This window comes from Tyto alba, unplaced genomic scaffold (genome assembly GCF_018691265.1).
Source record: "Tyto alba isolate M040663 unplaced genomic scaffold, T.alba_DEE_v4.0 Super-Scaffold_42, whole genome shotgun sequence".
In the NCBI taxonomy this organism is placed as follows: Eukaryota; Metazoa; Chordata; class Aves; order Strigiformes; family Tytonidae; genus Tyto; species Tyto alba.
Window position 1 is genome coordinate 24,441,891 of NW_024881318.1, and position 26,364 is coordinate 24,468,254.

The window sequence follows — 26,364 nt, forward strand, 5'->3', positions numbered from 1 at the left end:
TTGGCAAAAAGTGGGTGGTTCAAATATCTGCACTGCCATGTCTGTTGTTCTGCAATAGTCTCTGGCCCCAGTAAAAGGGATCAAAAGCATTGTCCCCCACAAGGATTTTACTAAAGAGCTCAACTCATATATTATTCTGGGCATTATGATGAAAATAAGAAATACAAATCACTACATTTATATGTGTAAAACTTTACTGTTAAAAAGACCTACTAACAATTTTGTTTTCCTGTTTTCTGGAACATATGATCAGAACACAAAGGAATAGCTCAAGTTTTTGTCAAAAAACAATACAAGCCCATTAGAAACCATCAACTTCACCTTTAAGCAGATTACTGCTGGTTTTGTTTGAGATGTCAATAGCTCCAACACCCAGAAACTCTGTTCTGTCACAAAATCTTTATTACCAATTGGAACTTGTTTAGATCAAGCTGAAATGTGAAAATTGGGAGTAGTATATGGGAATGAATTTCAGGATCCATTTGGTTTTAAGAGTTCCTCAAAAACTTTACAAATGCATATTCAGAAATCACTGCAGAGTAAAATAAAAATAAAGATATCTCCAAGTACCAGAACTAACAAAATCTGTTTCCTTGAGCATTTGTGTTTGCTGGTTGATTTGACTTCTGAACTTCACAACACCCAATGGCACAGCCTGAGCTCACACTATATTAAAATATTATAAATGCCAAAGTTTAGAAAAAGCTTCAGCTGGTCTTTGCCAAAGAAACCTCAGTGGAATTCCTGGTGTCTGATAAAATGGGAAAGCCAAATGAAAGCTTTCCAAGAGTTGAGGCATTCATATTGGCCCTTCTCCATCTAGATCCTCTGGTGTCTAACAAATGTGCTCAAACTGCAAGGTTTTTTTCTTAAAAGACAGTGTTAGAAGGCTTCTCTATAAAGTTACCCGTTTTTACATAGCTTATATTTAATAAATTTCATAAATCACTACCTAACCATCAGATTTAGCTAACAGTGGTCAATGATTTCAAAAGTTAATAGGTGACTATTAGTAATTCATACCTATTTCCTAAGGAAAGCACTCTCAAAATGTGCCAAGTGTTTCTGGTGGTAATTCTAATTTGAACCAGAATTGCGTGATATTGATAAGATAAACTAAATCAGATGATGACAAGAGAGAGCAGCTAGAGACTGGCTTTATCTCAGGGCTCTGGAGATTGCAGGAGAGAGGAAACCTCTCAGCCTTGTCCCAGATGGGCAGCAGGTAGCCTGCTCTCTTTTCAACAAAGCAAAAGGAGAAATACAAGAACACGCAACTTCATTCATCTTCATTCCTGAAAGCAGCAGAAAGGGTAGTAGTGTGAATGATTTTTTCCTCCTTCCCTTGATGAAACTGTTCTTCCCTTCACACCCAATTAAATGGGGTGTTTTTATGTGGCACAAATGGGATAGACTTTTGCACTCTTCCCTAAATTAAAAACACAGGCAACCAATAAACATCACTTCTTGCTTCAATATTTATTTAGTCTTTAATGCTTCTTTCTCAGGTCAAGTGATGTCTGAATCACCCTTTGGGCTAGCAGCACACTCCGTATCACTGGACTCTTGTGCCCTACTAAAGATAACAGAAAAATGCGAAGTTCCTGTCTGAATGGATACTCTTGATGGATTATTACCAGTGAGTATGTGCTGACTCAGATCCTCACTCTACAAAATCTACAGATCATCTACTGCATCTCCTGTAAAATTCCATGCTTATCTCTGATACTGCTGAAGAAGTGAATAATCTGTCTGCCTACAAATTATAAGACTAAGGAGGTGGATAAACTTAGTTTGGTTTTAGTAAGATAATTCTAACAGAACCTTTGCTGTTATCATAAATATTTTTATAATCTCTTTGGGCTTAGTGCCATTGCTTAATAATGTATTCAAAATATTATTATAGTAGTGTCCAAGAGCTCCATTCAAGATTAGATCTCATTAAATAATAGATGGTGCAAATACATCAAAAATGTGGGTCTTCTCCCCTAGTTTGTTAAGCACAGTCTCATTTCCCATTTATGCTGGTTTTAAGATAATACTGTTTCCACTGTTTTGATTTTTGGCTTTTGTGGAGGAACACAAACACTCTTTTGGAACTCAGATACATCTCACTATTATCAGATTTATGTCATAGATAAGTAACCTATGGTTTAAACTGAACGAACTCTGTTAGTCATACAATTTCTTTACACTGGACAATGAGTCAATCATTATTTCTGCTACATGTCTGTGTCATACTGCCTCAGGAAATTATCCTGGAGGCTACTAACCCTCGAGCTGACTTTGTAAGTATCAGTCACTGTTCCTGTGGCTGTGAAAAGGCCAGGCTGGGAGACAGTTTGTTTTGGATGACAGGTAGGCAACGGACAAACGTCATCCAGAAAAACCACATGACAGCTCAACCTGCTCCTCCATGCGTCAAGTTGAAAATTCAACAAACACTGTGTCAGCCTTTCCCTTACAGCAAATTTCAACTCTTTCACAATATTCATTAACAGTTCATTTCCCTGAAACCCACAGAAGGATTTTTTCCCTCATATTTTCTTTTATAAGTCCTGCATCAGATGTTCGGCATTGATTTACATGGTGCCACAGTCTTTTATAGTAACTGATGACCTGTCCCTAATTTTTAGGTAGATGAAATAAAAGAGATTGGAAGTAGGATAAGAACAAAGAAGTTCAGGTGAGGTCCACTACAGTAGTGATCAATCCACCTCATTCTGGAGCTTTATTTTTTTTTGAGAAAGATTGCCCTACATGTTCTTTCCTCATCCCATGGATCTAGGTCCAAATTATAACTGATGGGGATTTAAAAATCCCCAAAACATATACATATCCTACTCTACAGAGGGGCAACACCAGACTGGTTCAAAGTTGTTCAGTTTTATTCCCTGAAATGCAATAAAAGAAAATCTTACCCTAAAATAGCCTGATTATTATGCAACTGTCCTGGAACAGAGAGGGTTCAAAACTTTGTACTAGTTTCCCACATTCTGTGTAGAGTGTCCTGAATGCAGGGTTGTTGACTATATTTGAGGTAGATCTGTTGATTTTTTTTCTGCTCAAATTCTTCTGGTATGGATAAATAATATAAAGATATAAAGGAAGCTTCTCCCCTCCCAGCCCTGCAAATGATCAGTATCTGTGGTTCAACTCTTCACTGATTTATACAAAGTGGAGCAGCTTCAAGAGAAGATGCTGAGATGCACACCACAATTGCATCATTTGAGATCACTCCCCTTCCTCATTATCATGAGGATACAGATATACTTCAGCCTGGGAATGCCCTTGTATTGCTATTCTCTTAACACTCTCAAAGGGAGCTCAGAATTTTTTCCCAGAGTACGCTTCAGTGACACTGGTACAATTCCACAAAAGTTTTTGGGTTTTGAAAATTATTATTTCCTAGTGAAAAATAAGATTTCTGAACCTTTGAAGATAATCACCTACATTTGGTAGTTGTCTGGGACCTGAGCAAAGGCAGTTGCTATAGGCTTCATAATGCTACCTGGGGCTCATTTGCAAATTTGCCTTGGGAATGAAGGAGCCTTAACAAGCTCACTAATGATTCCTCATCAGTGCTGCAAAAGGAAACTTGGCACAGTAAAGAATCAAAAACTTGTTTCTCAAAATATTTGATTTCCTGACAGCAAGAAAGAGCACTGTGTAATAAAGATCTCTACTTCGTGACTGAATTAATCATTAAAAGCACATTGTTCTTAATCCTAGGACACTCATCTATGCAGAGACGATTCCAAAATGCCAACAGCTTCCCTTCCCCCCTCCTTTTTTTTTTTTTTTTTTTTTTTCTGAAAGATGAGGCTTGTTTATCATCTTTTAAGGTTATCTTTACTAGGTGAGCTAGAGCTGTCCCAATTTCAAAACATCATTTCTATAAGACTTTCTCATCTACATGGGTTTCAGAGGAAATACTGAACATACCTGGAGAAACGCAACTGTATTTTTCACTATGGATAATTTCTCTCTTTGTGCACAAACCTGTAACTGGACCCTGTAGCTTTGTCCCAGTATCCTAAACAAGAACTGCACTGTCTAGGATACAAAACCAAGAAGAAATCCACAGAGCTAAGTGCAAACCCATTTAAGTTCTGCAACAGAAAGTACGAATATGAGTGCAACAGGAATATACAGAAATTGCAGTAAGAGTGTAATCAGTTGTCCAGGCCTAGAAGATCTGGTAAAAGTAATCTGTGGGTTTTCTGCCAGCCGGGTTTCATCAAAGAAAATCTCTTCTGTTAAATGTTGTCAGGAAAAAACCCAGCTTTTTCCTAATTCAGATATAGTTGACATTTGTTGTTATTCTGTTACACCTTCAACTAATAACCTCTCTGAACAGATAAGTATTTTGCCAATAATTACAAATATTTTTCTCATTAGCAATTTAGAGGATAATTTCTAATTTTGGACATTTACATAACAATATTTGTCAATATTCACTACAGCAAGCTTGACCTTAATAAAGACTATTTATTGTTGAAAGTCAAAAAGGAATCATTGAGGATGGCTGCTTATTGCCTGGGCCATGACAGTCTGGATTGTTGCAGATGCCAGCAGGTTCTTGACAGCAGTGCTGTGCAACTTGAAAGAAGCTGTTATTATATTTTGAATGAGGAGCAAATTGCATTTCTTTTTAAAATAGATAATAATATTGTTGAATCTAATAAGAACTTTAATGCAGTACCTTCTTTTAAGAGGTGTAAGAGTAGATGAATAAAGCATATCTAAATTATATCAATTTACATTACACTAATTTTTCTCAACACTGAGGAGCGACATGGCATTTACAGATTGGTACAGTGCACTGCAAAACTGATAACAAAAAGCTGTATAGTGTGTAGGACCTACCTGAAAAGACAAGAGCAGTTTAGCCGTGAATGTTTTTCCAGGCAAACCAGCTATGTCTACAAACACCAACTTAATATTTTGACAACTATATCATAGTATTTTAAACTGCCTGCCTACTAACTACTGTAGCTTAGTGTTGATTTACAAGAAAGGACGCCAACTCCTCATTTAGGAGCACCTTCTCCCTGATGCACTGATACAGTGCATGTTCCTGAATGCACTGTATCACTGTGACCCACCATGAGACTACATTTCCTTTCAGACGTGACAAATTCAAAACTTCTGGTAAAATGGTTTTATTCTGCTTGTCAAAGCTTGCTTAGTCATCAGTTAGAACCAATTTCAAAAGCACTGGTTCTTTCTTCATAGCATTATAGCTAATTTTAAATTAACTAGATTTATGTGTGTAGTTTGATAAAGCAAGTAATGCTGTGCCCAAGAAAATAAGCACTGGCTTTTTTGTTAGTTTATTGTTTTGTTATGTTTTTTTTTTCAGAATCTATTTAGCAACTTTCCATGCTGTGGAAAGCTCACTGTGATACAGTACTCAGGTCACAGTAAGTTTTAGTACAGTTCAGTTTCTTTAATTCTTTCTCAGGAACAAGAGAAGTTTACGAAACAACAGGAAAAAGCCTCAAAGAGGCAGCACAGCAGACAGCCCTCAAGAGTAAGCAATGTCAATCATTGCTAAACAGGTTCTCACAAACTTACATTTATTATATCTTCATTGGTATTTTTGTATTTTGTAATATTTGTTCATTAGTTTTAATTCACTAGCATTTTTGTATTTTTTAATATATTCATAAATATAATTAGTCTTTTCCATGATAGTCATAATTTCATAGACCTCCATCATATGTGATAAACATTTTTATGCACCTGAGCACGCTTGTCCTTCTAAAACCTGTATTAAATTACGTGGTGCTCAAACACAGACCCTAGAGAAATGTCCTCTTCCATCTCAGTCCAAATCTGCTCAGTAATAGCTCCTTACTATAAATTACTAATGTCACCACATTGCTGGTAGAAAAAGTTTAAGAGAGCTAATATGCTTGAAACAAGAAATGCTTAGACAGCTCAAGATGTTTGAACTGCTGATCTCATCTGAATTAGTTACTTTTATCTGCAGCGTATTAGGAAGCACACACAGAAATTATGTCATCGTGAAACAAATTTGGGCAGCAACTTTTAGCAGCCTGTAGTGAGCTCTGTGATGAAAACCTAAAAGAGGACACCTGCTTATAGCTTTACAAAGCAGTATATCCCTAAAAGCTATAAAAGAAAACAAAGACAGGCCTGTGGTGCTCCTCAGTTCCCAAGTCTCAAGACTTCAGCTTGAGAAAAACTATGGGTTTTGCTCTGTTTATTCAACAGAAAAGTAGTTACACCTCACAAACTGTCACCATGAACATTGGTAGTTTTACTACAAAGCTGTTCCTGCAACCCCATAAAATCTCTGCTATATATACTTTGTTGTACAGCTGTTTATTCGGGAACTATTAAAAACATTTTCTCTCTTGCATAATTCATCTGTATTGATAGAACAATTCTTGGTTACATCTGAGACTACATGAGAAGAGTGAACACCTTACATCAGAATTACCTTTAAAATTATTTTTTTGTTTCACAAACCATCTCTACAATCCAGAAAAAAAGGTATAAAAACCAGGATATGAAACTTTCTGAGAACTCATCTATACACCAGACCTTTGGCTACATGCAAAGACACATGATGCTTTAGTATAAAAGAGTAGAAGCCCTTCACAAATACTGTTGGTTTTGGATGTCTGCCTACATTTAAATCTTTTGGTCAACCTCAACCAAACCTACCAGAGCTGTAGAGATTTCAAACATACTAGATTCTGGCAAGTTTCTTGAAAATTAATCACCAACTAAATGAAAAATCCTTATTAATGCCTCTACTGAGTGAAGAGATACAGAGTCTGCTCACTGTCCCTGTAGAACATACTGAAGCTGCAAAGGAGAGAGGGCTATGCATTGGTAGGGAAAAATTCCACTGGAAGTTGCATCTGTTAGAAACAAAGGAATTTAACAGTCAGAAATAAAGTCATAGGAAACCATGCATTGCTAAGCCTGCTGATTGCAGAACTATCTGTTTTCTAAAAAAGTATCTGATTGAAAGTTTTTTATATAATAATTTCATGTGGTCATTGGACTTTTTCTAAAGTCATCAGAAGAATTCTTGATAGTGTTTTTATTATTGCCAAATGAAATCAATAAAAGCCCTGAATAACCTCATTTTCTTTCTTCTCCTTATAAAATCATTTCAGTACCACACATGGATGTGCCTGCTTCTGTGATAATATTGGCTGTGGTGGTGATACACACACAGAGGGTGCCCAGCTTTACTCTGAGCTCTCACAGAGACTTCCCTTACAAGAGAAGGAAGGCAGTTAGGAGGGAAAGTGATCTTTTTATTTAAAAGCTGATAAAATATGGTAAAGGCAAATATGGAAAAAAAAAAAAAAAAAGAAAATATGGGACACAGGAACAGCACTTTTATTTCCATGAATGAACTAATTCCTAAGCAGGTAAGGTATTTTCTCCATGTACTAATGCATTTAGTGTTGCAGATTTGCTGTTATGCTACAAGTCAATTCTTTCAAGTAACAGATACAGAAAATGCAGGAGCTGGCTGTACTTTCTGTACAAAACTGACTGCCTAAGCCATTTTTGTGGTGTTGGTGCTGAAAAGCCAAGAACCAGTGGTAAGAACAGATGGTATAGCCATTGTATGAAATACAGCCATTATTTTAAAAACGAAACACAAATACCTAACTCAAATCCTAATTTAAGGAATGAGTGAATGAAGTTTCTGAAGAATTTTCTCATCTGACAAAAAGAAGTGGAATAAATTGAAAAAAAGTACTTGTAAGTTTAAAAAGAGCTGTAAAAGGCAGAGCGGAATCACTGGGCCTTCTTTGCTTCTCCCAGAGGTTACTGAGAGGCTGTTGGTGGGATGTCACTCTTGTCCTTGGCAGCCCTTGCTTCAGTCCCCAAAGTATAAACCAAAATAACTTGAATTTGTATATACCATGTTTCTGAGAATGGATCAAAAATACTCTGCAGAGGATAATATAAGAGACAAAGAACCTCTAATAATTAAAAATCAAAGCAGAAATTGAAAAAACTCAATAGGATGTAAAAAAGAAAACACAAAATTGAACCATGGAAGTAATCCAAAACTTTTTAGTTTTTTAAAGATAGGAAAAAAATGAGTAACAGTTTTAGTCCCTGCAGCAAAATTCACGTGTGGACTTCAACATTTTCAGTAACTGCATTTTACAATCAAAATAAAACGTCTTGAGTTCTGGCAGCCAACACTTTATTTCTCCTGCAACAATTACAGCATCAGCAGCTGAATGGAGCAGAGCTCCTCTATACGTTACTGATTAAATCAGCCCATGTAAGAGAAACACAGGTCTTTCAAATTTTGTCTGGGAAGAAAAGACATTTTAAAATATTTTCAGTTGACATGCAGGTATTGGAAATTAAGATAAACACAATTTTTAAACTGTACTATATATCTTCTATATTACAAGGACTTCAGTTAATCTTTAAACTTGTGTAAAAATGCATTACTGCCAATTGTTTTTTTGAGGGGAGATTGAATAACATGAAAGAGGAAAGCAATAGTTTAAAATCAGCTATTGCATGAACTAACAGATACTTTTTAATAGTAGATATAATGACAGAGAAAGAACAGATTAAGAAGCACAACAGGATAGGTGAGCAACTTTCTTCAAGAAACAGGCAAATACAAGTAACTTCCAGTGAGGGCAATCCAAAGTCATGGTATCCTTTTAATTGCAAAGGAAGCTCATGCAACATGTGAAGGAATGAGAGACCAGCAGTCAGTGTAACTCCAAAAGTAAGAGAAAGTTGAAGTTCCTAGGAAAACATGTAGATACCTTCATTTCCACGTTCTTAGCCTCTGCTGGGTACCTGTGCAACAAATAATTCACAGTAAAGGTCCTTAAAAGAACTGTTAGTTTTGATGGCAGCATACGCACTAAGCTTCCTGTATGTACTAGAGGCAAGCCTCCTATGGGAGGGGTTAAAAAATACCAAATACAGTTTATGATTGTTGTGATTTGAACTCAGAGGGCAACTGAGCACCACCCAGCCACTCACTTCCCCTTTGGCCTTTAAGGATGGGTAGGAGAAAATAAAGCAAAAGGGTCTGGAATCAAGGTAAGGACAGGGAGGGGTGACCCACCCATTACAATCAGGGGCAAAAGACAGACTCCTTAGGGGAAGAAAACAGGCTATTGCTTTAATTCAGACACTAGAAACAACAACAACACTTATCAGAGTAGGACAGTGAGAAGCATTACCACATCTTACAAACGCCTCCCCCTACCCTTCCCTTCTTCCTGGGCTCAGTTTGGCTCCTGATATCTCTACCTCCTCCCCTCAGTGGTGCAGGAGGCAGGGGATGAGGGGAGCAGTCAGTGCTGCCACTTCTTCCTCAGTTTGGGGGAAACTTCTGGCATTCTTCCTGTGCTCCATCGTGGTCCCCTTCTCACAGGAGACAGTCCTCCACAAACTTTCTCCAACATGAGTCCCTCCCACAAGCCGCAGGCCTTTCTGAGCTGCTCCAGTGTGGGACACACCCACGTGTTGCAGTCTTCCCAGCTCCAAACTACAACAGTGGGGACTTCTCCCCACAGAGTCCCAGCCTCCTTTAAGTGCAGCTGCTTGCTCTGATGTGGGCTCCTCCACAGGCTGCAGGTCGGCCTCTGCTCCACCAGTGACCTCCATGGGTGGCAAGTTGGGCCGCCCTGCCATCTCACCACGGGATACAAGGGGGCTCTAACTCTGACACATCTCCCCTCCTTCTTTCCACTGACCTCGGTGTTTGCATAGGTGTCCTTTTCGTAACTCCTCCTCCCAAGTCCCAACCCCCTCCATGGGTCCCCTTCTTAAATACATTATCGCAGAGGCGCAGCCACCATCACTAATTGGCTCGGCTCTGACCAGAGGCAGGTCCGACTTGGAGCCGGGGGAGCTTCGAGAAGCTTCTCACAGGGGCCACCTCTGTAGCCCCCTCCCTTGCTACAAAAAACCCTGCCACACACACAAACCCAGCACAATGATGAACATTTTCTTTGATTGTTTTTGAAGTAATTTTTGTAGATAATTAAATTCAATGAACTATATTTCAGTCAAATGAAGAAGATCAGCTATAACATGAGAAGAGATACACAACTTGGCCAGACTCCAGAATGAGACCATGAATTTTCCAAAAGGGAAGAAGAAAAAGGGGAAAATTATAAACTGAAAAATAGTCATTAGATCATAAAACTTTTCAAGAGGAAAAGAACAGCAGTTAAAGACTTAGCTCCAGTGAGTTCTTGTGCAAAATTCCCGCCAATTGCAACAGACCAAAGTTTCATAGAAGAGCTACTCCATAGAGTTGTCAGGAGTGACAAGAGGAGTGATGAAGAGGTGGCAAACTGACAGTGCTGGTTGTAGATTTTTTTAGGATTTGAAAAATAAGCTGCTACTATATGACAATTTGTTTATACCTCAAATTACCTTTTTTTTACTAAGGGTTTCCAACAGTTCCACTGAACATGCAACTAATGTTAGATCTAGTTGGATATAATTTTTTTTTCCTAAATATATTGAAAAATTACTATTTTCAAGGCTACTTTTGGAAAACTTTCCACAAGAAATACAGTGTACAGTGCACATTAGTGTGCAGAGATGCTTCCTGTACCATCTGGAAAATGGCACATCATACCTTTGTGGGGAGTTTTAGACTTTGGACAGTAAAAATTATTTCAAAATGAATGTTTTCTTAGCAGAAACAAACTCATAGCAAGCTAGTACAAGTAAGTAGCTGAACCTTCTGCCATAAGAAGCCTAAATCAGGCTTTGATTATTAGGTAAACTCTCTTAACCTCTGTGACATAACTAATACAGCACTCTAAATCTCATCTTTATCTTAATGGATTTCATAACCTCTTTTAACCTTAACCACAGAACAGTGTTCTGCTTTAAATTCCATTTGGTCTAGTGGAAAGAAGGACATTGTTTTTTTAAGGCAAGAAGAGTGTTTTATACTGGTGGGTATAGTTTTAACACCTTATCCTCTAAAACACAGTAAGTCTCTTCAATGGAAAGTATAGAAAAATAAAGGGCTATATCTTAGCCAATAGGTAGGTTTCAGTGATTTTAATAGTGGCACACTGATCTACCGCAGCTGAGGATGTGATGCATAGCTTGCATCTGTTTACATAAATGTAGTAAAATATACAAAGATATCTGAATTCAGATTCATGAGTAAGAAGCCAAATAAATACATAAAATCAGTCAAGCAAACATGACAAGCCATGTGTTCCTGTGAGATTAGCCAAGTGGTCAAAGTAGAGAAATGTGCAAGGCATAAATGAATGTTTCACATAAGCTGTAAAATAACACAAACCTTAAAATGGTTGTCAACACGGAATGGGTTTCACAAACAGAAATAAGAGATTTTTTTTTTTTTTTAATGAGTAATCATAATTTATCTTTTCAAATTGTATGATTATTTCCTTAGGAAATTATTTGCTTCAACATTTTTTTTTTCAATTTTTTTTTTTTTTTTTAAATAAAACTAAACAGATAAATCAGAGCAAGGGAATCAGTCCCCCAAAGCATATCACTCCATGGCTGAGTGCTGGCTGCACCAGCTTGTCCCATCTTAAATGGGGCTGCAATTTTGAATAAAAAAAAAAATGTTAAATCTTGTGTACACCAAAGCCTAAGACATTAGGTACTATAAAAATTTAATGTCCTTGCCTTGTTGAAAGCCATGCACTAGATCATGCAGTGATTTCCCCTCTCTGTGAGAAGAGCACATCCAGCATGCTGGACCACACATAACCCACATCCTTGCATCTTTTTTTTTGGCCTGTCTGAATGTTCAATTGAGAAGGACAGACTGGATTCCTGCTACCAGCTTGGCAGAATCCCTGACCTTGGTCCAGCACTGGCAGTCCAGTTGCTGGGTGCAGGTGGGCGGCGAGCTGCAGCTGGGTCTGCCCCAGTGTGTCAGGCACACAGAGTCACAGGATGGGAGGGACTGTGGTGGTGTGCTGTGTGCTGGGGAACTCGTGGTAGGAAGGTATGTCCGGTGTACAAAATCAGACAATCTGATTTCCATCTCTGGTCAGGTTCAGTGAAGCCAGACCACATGTGTCTTTTAGGCATCACAGCTGCACATTTTTTCCTTCCTACCAGAGGTACTTCTTCTACAGAATTTCTGTCCTGTAAAACTCTAGGAACAACTCTTCACTTTTTTGGGGGGGTCAGGTTTTTCATGACAAAATAAAACTGAAGCGTGAAGACTGCAGTGGAACAGCCGTCAATTGTCTTGTTCAGAGCTTGGTCTAATTCATTACATGGCAAAACAACAATTTAAAAATTCAGTCATTTTTGACTGAAGTTTTGTTCTGAATGGAAAAGCAAAGCTACCTTATGCTGGATCAAGTCTGTTAGTATATAATCACCTGTAGACAAAGTAACACTTGAACATCAGGGAAATTAAACGTGCAGGACTGAGGGATAGTTCCACACTACTGGTTCCTGGTGGCAATGCTGGCATAGGTTGTTCTGTCCCTGCTCTGATGACTGCCATCATTGTTACCCATCTGCATACTACCCTTCCTATGGGGACACGTGGTGATGTAGACCAAAGGACCGTGTTTGTTAAAAATAATTCTCCAAAAATCAGTTATTTTTAACCCAGCAAAGTTCTCACCAGTTTATTCTGTGCTTTCATAAACAATAGCACTGGCACAGATTAGGAGGTGGCCCCAGGGTAGGAAAGAATGGCTTGGGACAGGGTACAGATCTCTTGATGCTGGCACTGTGGCCAAGGTATGTGGAAATGCAGTCTCAGTGGAACGACCATTCACCAGAAAAACTGCTTCATTAAAATTTAAGAATGTATATTTTGACCAACAGCATACTAGTAACAATCATTTCATTTGCAGGCTTGCAAAAACAAAGGTTCCTATCAAACTACAACTCTGCACTTTCAGTGAAATGTACAACATTGCGGGAACATTCAGTAAACATTAGGCTCTTCGTTGCCATAGGAATAGTTTTCCAATAAATGAAAACTGGTCAATCCTTGTGTTACAAAATTAGCCATATTCAGACTGATTCATTAATTGCTCACTCTTCAATGTAGATGCCAATACCTCTTGATATTGGGTGATATAGTTTAGACAATTGCTGGCTTTGACTGGGGACAGGTAAATATCTAAGTAGTTTAAAGTCTTTAAGCTCTTCCTTGCAGACTAGGAGAAATGAACTGTCTCTCTCCTATCCTTTCAGATTGAAGAAGAAAAATATCACAGCACAGCCTAAAAGAATATGTATGGATCAGCAGTGGGAGAAGCCCATAAAAAGTGTCTGAAAACAAGAAGATGAGACAGATTCACGTGACCAAAGAACTCTAATATCTCTAAATGTTACAGAGCACAAATCTGAACTGGCACAAGCGTGCTTTTGGGGGCATTGCTGAAGTTTAATAAATAGCATGTATGCCAGGCTAAAACAATTCCTTTAGCAATCTACACAGTGCACCACAACTACTCTTGCCATCAACCACCGTGTGCCAGCAAACAGGTTTTTAGATTTAACAGAAAGTCACAAGAATGACTGGCAGAATATGACATTCATTAGAAAAGCAAATGGGAAGAAAAATAACTCGGATTAATTTTCATCTATTCCAAGACTATAACTGGAAATGACGATCCCTTTCTTGAGTGCTGCATGTAGCTGTTTTAATACGCATATAAAGAGCCAGCCAACAGGAAGCTCAGCTTGCCACTGTGGACTAATGAAATGCTCCAAACTACAGGCAATATGCACACCCAAATTACATACTGCGATACTCACAATATTTGAGTTGCTCCACAACACAGAAGCCAGTTATTCTTGGCAAGCATCCTCATAATTCCTTCCAGCTCCCCATCATTCACATGTGGAATAGTGCCACATCAAAAGAACCCAGCCATAAATTCTATAAATCCTTACAGATGAAGATCAAGCGGAAAAAATACTCAACCTTTTGGAGCAAGTAAGATTTTGAATAGAGTAGCATTCATTTGCTCAGAGGTGTTATCAGTATAGCTCTTTGCAAGAAAGAAAAGCTAAAAATTCAGTTTAGATAAACTGATGATGCTTATCAGTCAAATAATGACTTTTTGTTATACTACAGAACAATAAAGTGAGGCAATGAGATTACGCTAAAAGAAAAAATAAAATATCTAACTTTTAATGAACTTGTGTACATTTCTGTAGCTTGGTCACTAGTTGGTGTCAGATGGATTAATTACATGTACTATAAAAATTCACAAGAAATTCACAACTGAACTTGAAGTCTCTAGTGCTACTTACTGCAGACCACTGCATTAAGACGACCTAAGATATCCATATTCCAACAGAGAGAGAACTACAGAAGGGCAAAATGAGTTGCCCAAGTGTATACTACATACCTTGTTTGTCCCAGAACTGTGACCAGAAGGCAGGTGAAACGCAGTCCGGAATTCCACCTAGGAATCACACTGCTCCAGAAGTGATTAAATATGGTTCACACGTACACTGTTACCTTCAAAATCTTGTATTCTTCATAAAACAAGAATTATTTTGGGGCTCAATTTGACTTGCAGCTCTGGTTACACGAGAATCGTTTTGGGGAAAAATCTGACTTGCAGCTCAAGTTAATATGATAGTGACAACAAGGTCTCAGAGAGAACAGAAGACATATCTAACTCAAGTGTTCCATAACACTGCACCACCAAGGGCTGTGATACTTGAATGACAGTCTTCAGTGTACCCAAAAGAGCAAAATGTTATGCTTGGGAAAGGAGCAAGTGTTCCAATTATATCTGTTGCACCAAATAAGAATATAGGAGCTTTCCAGTTAAGGCAGCTGAGGAATCAAATTAAATAAGTACGATCTGCTTGCTTATCACAAGAAAAACTTCACTGATAGCAAAACACTTAAGTGGAAGAAAGAATTCCTGAAAGAAAAGAATGTGAGAAGAAATGTAATCTCTATAGTGTTCAAAAGGAATATGATATACTTTTTGGGCTGCCTGTGTGCTAACAAAGGCCACAACTTGGTGATATAAGTACAATTACTGGCTTACAAGAGTCATCAGACAGCAGTCCTGCGTCAGGCCTGAAAAAAAGCAAAGTTTGGGCAAAGAAAAGAAACACATTGGTGCCACATAGATAATTGTAAAGGAGTCTATGTAATTACCTCTTCCAGAAAACAGAATTTATTACGAGGAAAGCAAGGACATCAAGATTATAAGCTTTTAATCAAAGCAACCAATACAACAGAAGACCTCAGATGCTTGTGCTATGCAGCCAAATGTGACAGAGAATACAGATGCTGAAAGAAAAGCATTCCTAAAGGAAGCTTGTTCCCTGTTGTCCCATGAAAAAATTCAAAGTGCAATAAAAGAAATAGTCAATTTTCTCAGTTTTGTAATATTTTTCTTAAATTCTAAATTATCATTTCATGAGAAACAGTTTAAACTTATTTCAGCAAAATTCCTAATATTTGCTAACACCTGGTATTGTATTTAAATATAAAACTATAATTTTATAATGCATCACTTAAGCAGGCATTGGCTGTTGGATGTGGTAAGAGCACATTGAACTCAGCAGTGAAACATGAGGCCAAACCCCAAGTGTTTCTTGGAACTGGGGACTGTATTCAGTTAATCCACTACAAATGCAGCTCCTACCAATTGAAACTGGTCCTGAATCAAATAATGGAGATAGAAAGTTTCATTATCCCATTACAAACTCCCAAATGGTTCAGTCCTAATACACACTAGGGCATAGCTAAAGCACATTCCATGGGATTAGTAATTAATATTTTAAATGTTTTTGGAAATTTACAGACAACTGCTACCCAGAAGAAGAAGACCGTCATGGGGCAGCACAGAACCACTGTATTTGACACCGTAACCCCCACAGATGACCACAGCAATGGGGTATGTCCTTAAATCCTCAAACCTGGAGATGTCCTGAAGCACGACTAAGATTAAACTTCCCATACTGTTTAAGAGTCTCTCTCCTATTTTAATACAAATGAGAGCAGTTTTAGTTTGTTTATGGTTTGAAATAATTCAGATTACACCTATTTACTATTTTAGACAATCAAATAATTCAGCTAGTATATTTAACTGTAGTTCCTTTTTAGTATTAAACTGAAATCACAGCTCTAATTGTTCCTCAAACTCAGCAGTGAGTTTAGGATTCTCTTACTGCATTTTCTTCCTGTTTTTTACATAGACCATTAATTTATACCCCCTACACATTGACTACAAAGGATTTCACTGCACTACTTTACAAATCCCTATTGAGAAGCAGTGCACGATCTGCCTAGATTAGCATTTTTTTTATCACTATAAATACACCGGTGTAATCACACTGGGTTAAAGTCTCTAGTATGCATAAACATTCAGAATGACTCACCCAAATTCACCCCATCCACAGCAACAAAGTGTGTGAAGCCAGTCAGTGGTGGGATGTTGGAGAAGAATCAAACCCTTGCCCCACACTGCCATTTAAAGATCTGATACCAGAAAGTGGTTATCACTGTGCACCTACACACATAAATTCAGAATCCGCCCTGTTATGTCATAATAACTCAGTATATAAACCTCCTTTACACTAACAGCTAATTAAAAATCTCCATGAACATCTATGAGTAATGTATATCTGAGTTTAACATTAATTCCTCCTTTGCCTCGATTATAAATATCCTTTAAAAAGGATTTAAACTTCCATTATTTAACATTTCTTTTGATGAAAAACTGAAATACAAAGTCTCACCAAAGAAGTACAAACTATTCTTCAAGCTCCTGCACTCCATCCACATCATGTGCAAATTAATGCTTTCATGGAAGGCTATTTCTGCTTATTTATTTGTTAAACAGACTATAATTAAACAGAGAGAAACTATAGCACAAATATAATTTTCTGATTCCACATGGTGTGTTCTTCACTCTGTAAAAGATTCCTAACAAACCAGTGCACGCTGCAATATAATTGAAATTAAAAATCCCACAACAACTATTGTGACACTAATGAAGTAAAAAATGTCAGCTAAAATTCTCCGGTAAGAAAGTAGAAAGAGTAAGGGAGAGGATATATATAATGTCAATAGACTTCAAAGAGAGTGTCAGTTCAAATGTAAACAAATGCAAAACACTAGCAATAAAGTTTAAATTAGTGGTTTGCAGTGATGTCATCTAGCAGCCTGATGTCAGGGCTGAAGAAAACAAGAAACAGGCAGTGGATTGAAGCACATTTCTCCAAAGTCCACAAGAAAGGACTGTGGTTTCCCCATACAAACAAGCAAACAAACAAACAAATAAATAAATAACAAAAGCAGTACCCAGGGCAGATGCTTATTAATTTTTTAAAAGATATTACTCTGTAAGTGGCAGCGTATTCAAATATTTCTTTTTTTTTTCTTCATCTATTGGAACTTGCTGACACAAAGGGCCATTTTTGTTACAGTTGACATAGCCCTGTGCAGATAATGTTGATGGAACAAAGAGATACTGATTTTATGTTTTCTTTCAGTTGCATTTTTAATGTCCAGACAAAGTACCTAGGAAAAAAGAGTGTTTTATTATTTTATTACCAAGTTAAATGAAAACGTGACCTTTAAAAAACCATCTACAACAACCTTAGTGGATGCATAACAATTTTTCATTGTTGAACATGTTCTAAGCTATTCAATTATCTTACTGAAAATACTTACAAAACCTGTATACTAATATTTTATATCATACCCTGGTTTGCTTTCATTTCTCTTACTGTAAATCATGCAAAAACTTGAACAATTTACTAGATATTCTAGTATCCTACCACTATCAGGAGTCACAAGTAAAAACTAAATATGCAGTTTTTATTCTCATGATTTTCTTGAATTCAGAGTGAGCACCATTTTATGACAGCATAGACCTATTCGTTATTAATCTTTAAATGGAGTCACCACACAACCTTAAATTGTACAACTGGCTAATGATGGGGTACAGGCTTTCTAATTTTCCTCAAGATATTGCCAAAAAGACCCTAGATACTATTGTTTATATCGATTAAGTGTAACTCACTTCAGGCTCTAAAACCTAGACCTTTTGCTTCTCATGTTGTTAGCATTGATTCACAGAACCTAATAATTCAGGCTTGCACAGGCAAATCTGGAAAATAAATAGCTTCTGTAATGAACATGTGTTAACCTGTTAAGGCTAACATCTACAGCATATAACTTGCTTACTTTGCCTTCCTTCTGTCAGTAGGAGAGCTGTAAAAATAAATGCAATTGCACTGAAAGTAACAAGATCATTGTTAAAGTACAAAGAAACATGCTTATTAGATGCTGCTTAGAAACAATTTCAGAGCTCAATAAAGAAGATACCCAGCAGGTGCTGCATGGCAGCAGGCACTGGCAAACAGAGGTACCAGCTGACATGACCCAAATGATGACTTCCATCAAGACAACGGATAACACAATATATGTACAACTCCGGGAAAATACGGACGTAGATCTGAACTCTGCAACTTGTTCAGTCTCTGTACATTCATATTATTCATGACACCCCTCTTCTGGCTACTTCTTTACCAGTGTGCCAAAAATAAGCTATTTACATTAGATTTTAAATACTTTACAAGATGTCTCCTCCCAATGTCACTCCTCATTCATCCCTGAGACATTATCTTCCTTCACTGATGAGGTCACTATACCTGTAAACTCACATCTGCAGTTCTATTTTACTTTCACACATGCAGGATCTGGTTAGCAAAGCTGACTCATCATTTTCATTGAAATTGTGCCCCTAACTCTCCACTGCTGTGATGCATCCAAAACCTTGCTAAGAATGAGACTGCTGCTGTGTTGAGTCCATCGCTGCTCATGATAAAGAAAACTGTCAGTATTTTTTTTCCTCATTGCTTTCTTCTAAACCTACCCATCTCTAGCCTTCTGCCTTTACATTACAAATAAAAACCTCTTTGAGACATAGACCACTGGTTACAGCTCATCAGTACAAGCCCTAGTCTAGGTCTGGGCTCCTTGGTGGTACAGTAGCACTGACAATGAAATGACAAGGAAATGTTGAAATTTTCCCTAAGTTTAACAATGTTTGGGTATATGCATCTTCTCTAAGCCAGTAAACAAGGCTTCTCTTTCTTGTTAAATCAGTGATGGCAACACTCAAGAAAATCGAGAGTGTATATTCAATCACCTTCAGAAATACTGAAAAATCGCATCTTAGGAAGTGTATCATAAGCTGCAACTTGTAAATTCTTCTGATGCTAAATATTTACCATGCTTCAGACTTCAGCCAGTATCAGTGAGTCTTGACCCTGCAAACTTTAATCACATGACTAAACTATGACAACCTAACATCTTTAGTATTTTAACATTCACACAGAGGGTTGACCTGACCTCAGTGCCTCTGTTACTACCTTTGTATTTCTAATTGTACAGCAGAGAATAAATATTCAACATCCAAAATTAAAAAGAAATCTTCTATGACACTTTATTGTTCTAGATTTAAGAACCTGCACAGGACAGAACTGGTAGAGGAGACAATGTACAGAAATTATGTGCGTGCTCATTATTTGCCAAAGTTGACTATATAATTTTCCAGGATATTTTTTAAATAATATGCTGAACTTTCACTAAAAATGTTAATCCTTCAAGAAAAAATAAGAGTGCTTTTCTAAGAGTCTTATTCTGAAAGGCCACAAAACAGCATCATGCTGTTGGCTACCAAAACAACACTGATACAAGAGATGCTGCATCATGAAAAAATCTGGGACACTTGCAAGAGTCACCAGTTGCAATAACGCTGCTCTGCAGACTTCCCTGAAGGAGACCCTGCTGCCCGTGCTGTGCAGAATGGCAACCACCCCAGGCAGCAGCTCGGCCGGAGCCGGCAGACCGCCAAAAGCCACGTGCAAGGCCTCAGCTTTTGTAACTGCTGTCAGTGTTGGCTGACTAGCCCCGGGAATCACAGACAGGCCTCAGCTTCTGTGACTCACACCTTTATTACATACAGTACATATTTCCTGGTTAAATTTCGTTAGGTTGCACCATACATACTACCTTGTGCATTAATAATGTAATTATTAATGTGACTTAATCTGCAACTTTATCACCAGAATACATTTTATTACATGAAGCAATAACCACTCCCATTCCTAGTAACTCTTATACCTTTATGATATTCATAAAAATATATGCCTGCATTGTGATGTTTTGAGCAAATATATCACAAATATGAAAGATAAAAGCCAATATCAAATTAATGCTTTGCTATCTAGTTCAAGAATGCACAAAAAAGCCCTGGTAAATACTACAGATGAAAGTAGAGACACTCTAGACTTATTTCAAGGACAGCTCAATTACAATAAAACTACTGTAACAATTAAGATACATTGCAACAGTTCCGATACAGTCTAAGGATTTTACATGGTAAATTAAATCAGGTCATGCACCAAATAAACGAATATGGGTGATATGACTTGTCTTGTCCTTAGCTGATTTATCTGTGTGTATGAAATTTCTCATTAAGGGGTTTTAAGCAAATCCTTTTTGGGGAATACAGAAGGTGTCACTGTAGATAATCTGTTTTTTTTTATGCATATCTTGTCTTGTTTCCAAGAGATTTTATGGATTACTGAGCAAACAGCTATGGTATTCATACTGTATCATACAGATCATGATGTATAGGGTTAAGTAGAAGAAAGCTATAAAAGTAACTAGGAAAATTAAATAGAAGCTAAGCAAGCTCAGTGTTTTACAATGGGTCACGAGTCTTTAGCAAACAGGGGCACTATGACTTCAGGGCAACCACTGCTCTCCGAAAACTTAGTTAAAAAGTGTTTCTTTTAAGTGAATTCACCCTTATGTCCATAAGCCTATGGAAATTTAGTCATTTTACACAGCATTCAGTTATAATCCAGTTACAGACTGACACATTTAGACAGGCACAAATTGTTTCTTTTAGCTACATTTTCTAGACTACCTCATAATGAGTCCCCTTTTCATTCTGAAAATGGGAACTGTTTCACAACCCTAACACGTGGATTTTCTGAGGTCACTGTGACACATCCAAACTCGGTAAAGGGAAAAAGCACGTGGAGTTAAAAGACCCTCCAAACAGATTGCTGACCCGGAGTTTTAGGAGGAAAGGAGATTTCTGATCACGTATTAATGTTCTACATAAGGGAAATCTACCTCTTTCCGGACACTATTGCTGTGTAACACCCTAACTAATGACTCTTGGGTGGACTTGAAGGACAGAATTCTCACTCACAAAAGCCAAAAATCATTAGAAATGTAGAAGATCCCTACATGTCTTTATGTGCAGAACTCAACATAATCCCAGACTAAAGCAGAGAAATGTGTCATCCTATTGATACTACCTCACTTGAAGCCTATATTTAAGCATGTAGGGGGGGGGAGGGGGGCATTACAATTACCCAGCATCAAAAAAGGGAAAAAGGGATCAATCTATAAGTAAGATACAAGTGGAACAGCTGTAAACTTGATGGAGTTAAGTCAGAGATGCTGAGACTTGCTTGCTGATATTGAAAACCACCTGATTTTCATTGGACACTTACTTTGCACGGAAATACTTGACAACTCTGAAATACTTGACAACTCTGATGACTTTATGGGGATACTGATAAGTTAGTGAAGATTCAGATATGGTAAACACAAAATATTTCTACCCTGTGTGAAAGTGCATCAATCTCTACTTTGGCAACCACGGAGTATTTCTGTTTACGGACTCTCTTACCTTCCCCACCAGAAACACAGGTTTACAGGAGCGTCTACGACTACTCTCTCCCTTCGCGTTGTAAACCGCTCCGAAAAACTGCCCCTCAACGTGATGACATCGATTTCAGCTCAGACGTGGTAACAGCTTAGACAATTTGCTCCCACTCTCCCTCCAATTTCCCACGGAAGAGCCGTGTCGCGGCCTGCGCGGCCGCCCACGGGAAGCGGTGCGGGTCGGGCCGGGTCGGCAGAACGCGGCCCCCGGCCCCGGCCCCGGCCCCGGCCCCGGCCCCGGCCCGGCCCCGCCGCCCTTGCTCTGCAGGAAGCGCCTGGGCCTTGAGCCCCCGCGGTAACGAGGGGTGATTTGTCTCGGAGATCAGTACCACCCACGTACCGATTTCACACTGCTTTTTTTTTTTCTCTGAAAAATCTGCTCCTCACGCCTTTTCTATATTGAGCCCGGTTTAACCATGCCCGAGTAATCACTTCAAGTGATTCAGCAGACGAATGAAGAAGTGAACTTATTTTTTGCTCCGTGGCCCAGCGCGACGGTGCAGCGCTCGATCGGGCCGCTTCACTTCGCGTGGGGCGGGGATGATTTATCATCCCGAACGGCATTTTTTCGGGTGAGCTCTGGTTCCCCCCGCTCCAGCCCTGCGGCCAGGCTGCACCCCTGCCGCGCCCGGCGCTTCGAACCGCCCCCCCCGCTCCCCACGCCGACCCCGCAGACGGCCCGGGGCCGGCAGCCCCCCTTTCCCCCCCCCCCCCGCTGACGTCAATGTCATCCTTATCGCGCCGCCTGCGACAGCGGCGGCGGCGCTGGGAGGCCGCTCGCACCGGGCGCCGCCCGGCCCCGGCCGCCGCCAAGCTGCGGAGTGGAGCCGGCGGCAGACGGGGCGGCCGCCTGGGCTCTTCGTCGCGGCGTGCGGGGCGGGAGCGCGGCCCCCGCGAGGACACGCGGGACAACCGGCGGTTCCCCCCGCGCACCCGCCCGGCCGCCCCCGCCGGGCCCAGGGGAGCCGCGGGGGTCCCGCGGCGCGATCCCGGCACCAACCCTCCCCTCCCGGGGTCTCGAACCCCGCGCTCGGCGGAGGTTGCGCCGCGGGAACAAGGGGGCTGAGGCGGGGAACCTTCTGGAAGGCGGCGGGGCCGCCCGGCCCCCCGGAGGACGCAGGCGGGAGCCAGGTGTAGGTGGTTTTCCTAAAGACACAGAAGGTTTTAAAATTGCGGCTTCCAGCTGAAGTGTCTCATCTAAAACATTAACCCCAAGGGGTCGAGCCTTTTCATGCCTGTTCAGTGTCACGCTCAGCTTCTTTGTTTTCTGTGGTGTTACACCTAATTGCAGCCGTACGAGGGAGGGAAAGACGTGGCACCCTACAGTTTCTTTTTGCACTCGTAGGTGGTGAGTTCCGAGAAGCGGCATTCCTTCTGGGGCTGCGCGGGTCTGACACTGAATATTCAGCGGGATGCTGTGCAAACCTTGCGGAAACAACAGGCATTTAAAGGGCATGTGGCAGCACGGAGGTCCAGGCTGCTGATACACGGACAGGGTATGATGTGAAACTGTGGACTCTGGAGTTGAAGAAGACAAAAAAGACAAAGACCTTGGGAGATTAAATCCGTTCCAAGCCTGAGCTGGTGGGAAAACTGTGGCAGAGGGGGACAGCAATTAGTCAGGCTGGTTCAGTGATGTTAAGCGTAACTGGATTTACACTGAAATCTGCACAATCCATGTATTTAAATGCTCACAGGGTGTAATCATGTCCGTCTGGTCTGCACCTCACAGCTGACACGGCCAATTGCTAGTTTTCCTCATCACCTGTTACTGGAAATGGCGCAAAACCTCAGTTCTCACAAGCCTCCCTCTCTTCTCTGCACATTTACTGTATGCCTTCATGTGTTGTCTGTACATATGTGCATACCTTCATGTGTTGTCTGTACATATACATATACACAGACACCTGATGTCTTCTATACATACGCATACTTTATGTCCAAAATCTAACAAACTGGATTTTACTAAATTAGCACAGTTTATGTTGTCCCTAAAGAAAAATTCCCTTTTGAATGAAATCCATTAGCATCATTTAAACCCCAGTTTTTCTACCTAAAGGTATCGATCCCTGATTGTTTTTTTTTTTTTGTTTGTTTGTTTTTTTGTTTGTTTGTTTTTTTATTACAGTAAGATACGTGCTAACAACAGCATTTGCACACCACTTTCTGTGCATGACTTGAAGCAGTAGCACTCCCACTCACCCAAGACACGAGTGCCAGTTGTTGGCCCTGTGTATGAATGTGACCCACGAAGTAGAAAGTGCCACCTTGATGGGTTTGCAGTGGCAAAGCGTGACAGACTGGAGAGCCGTGGATGCAGCTGCTGCTCATGAAGTTTTTGTACTGTTTCATCATAAAACATATACTTCACGATTATTAACTTTTGTTTCTAAAATCTTTTCTTCAAATGGATGGTTATGCACAGATAATGGAATAGAAAAATGATACAGAGACAATACTTGTTCCTTTCATGCTCAGTAAGCACATTATTTGTTTCAGATGCCCTTTTTTCAGTTACAGTGAGCAATTTCCACAGAAGGCAATAGGACTCAAAGAGGTTGATCTATAAGAGAAACTAATGGAAATCTAGCAACATTTTCTTAATCTGATAATCACATGCTATTCCTAGTCATGGTGACATCTGTCTTTTGCAAGAATGGAGGAAAACATAAAGGGAGAAAATATAAAAACAGAGTCTGTCCCATATCTACATTACTCAGAACAGGTGATTCTTCTTCAGAGGTGTTATGAACACGTCCTGATGCACCAACAGGATTAAGCCACAGTTGGCCCTTGCTGAAAAATGACTGAAAAAAATGTATAAAACATGGTTTGTGGCAGCCAGACTTAATCTGTTCACAGACAGCTCCCTAAAGCCAGGACTAAATTTCCTACTTTTAAAAATTGGCCTGTTGTTGTCACTCTTCCAGATGCAGCAATAAAGGTGCAAATACAGACCAGCCATCAGATGAAACGATGAAAACAACTGCTAGAACACCAAATGGCATGCCACCATCCATGCCACCTGTGTAGGCAGGTGAAAATCCAGTGAAAACAAAACTGAGAAATTAAGTAAAATCTAGGCCAGGCCTGAAAAGGCTTAATCAAATCCTGTCCACTGAGGTTGTTAATTCAATCCCAGACTGGACAGTCAAACCAAGAACAGCAACTGAGATGTGAGTGAAGTGGAATCCAGCTTTCTACTCATTAAAATACACTTAAAAAAAAAAATGGTTTGGCTTCATGTATATTGGCCAGTAACAGAATCTTAAAAAACCAATTTTGCCTGAATTCTCTTTATATTGAATGCAGTAGTTTTAAGATCCAGTAGAACTGGCAGCTTTGAATGGGGAGTTTTAGGCTAAAAGTCCATTGCTATAGTCTACGATGAACTCAGAATCTCTGGCACCAGGAAAATAATATTTTGCTCTTATAGTACGGATTTTTAAATCAGAAGTTATTGTGGTATCTCTGAGTCTAAGCTTATAAAAACCAATTCTGATTGTGTTACTCTTTTAAATGGAATAAGAATTCTATTTGTCTAGGATGTAGATTCCAGTTAAGATCATCAATACAACTCAAAAGCCTGCCAGAAAAGAATTTCTATACCATACCGGAGTGCTTTGTCTCTGTACTTACAACAGTAAATAAAATCTCAATGATTCTGACATTTATAAAGGTATTCTGAGATCATCTAAAAAGATGAAAAAATTGACTCTTCTTATTAGTATTTAAAAAAATCCCAGGCCTTCTGAGTCTAATATGATGATATTAGGTTATTATTGACCTGGCAGATACCTACACAGTTACTATATATACTCTACCAGGATGGGATATCAGTATTTTAAAAGTAAAAGTCAAGCAATTTTAAAATTAGAAGACAGATTATGTTGTTTTGTTTTGTTTTTTTTTTTTTTTTCCCCCTCCCAGGATTAGGACCTAGAGGATATATATTTCCTCAAGTGTCATTTTTTAGCTGAGTATTTTTGATACATCCAACTAGCAGATGCATGCACAATTACAACTTCTGATCCATGCTCTTTGCTTGAGGAGTAGCTTAGAAATTTCATTCCCATTTACAGTTGTGATGGACTATACTTTGTTGTGCTAACATTTCCACTTCACAAGGGAGCCTGACGTTTATTCTCACCTGCATATTTCCAAAGGATTAGTAACAGTGAAGTCACCTTTTTGCATTACAGGAGTTTCTGTAATGGCAAGAAGAGGAAATTGCAGTCTTAAAATATGGCCAGATAGACGTAGTGGCTGTGTATCATGAATAACATCCTCTTCATGGAGAAGGCCTTTGCAGAATATTTTTTTTTTTTTCTCCACCCTTTAAAGAGCAATTCCTGTTTCCAGCCTCAGTTAACAGAACAGACTGTATGGAGAGAATGAATTCAAGAACACTATCTCCTGAATCCTCTGATAAACAACTTCACACGTTAAATGACTGATTAGATGTGGGGAGCTATCTTTTCTGTGAAAGAGTTTGTGCTTTTGTTTACTGTGCTAATTACATAGACTAAAGCCTTTTTTAATGAATCTGACTGTCATCCAGTAACCACCCTCTATCAACACAACACATAGCCGGGTTT

At 39.2% G+C, this 26,364-nt stretch overlaps 1 protein-coding gene across 5 annotated transcripts in view; it reads right to left on the reverse strand.

Annotated features, from left to right (window-relative positions):
• PDE4D (phosphodiesterase 4D) overlaps nucleotides 1-26,364 on the reverse strand; it is a 432,217-nt gene that overhangs the window by 58,916 nt on the left and 346,937 nt on the right. The window lies entirely within an intron of this gene.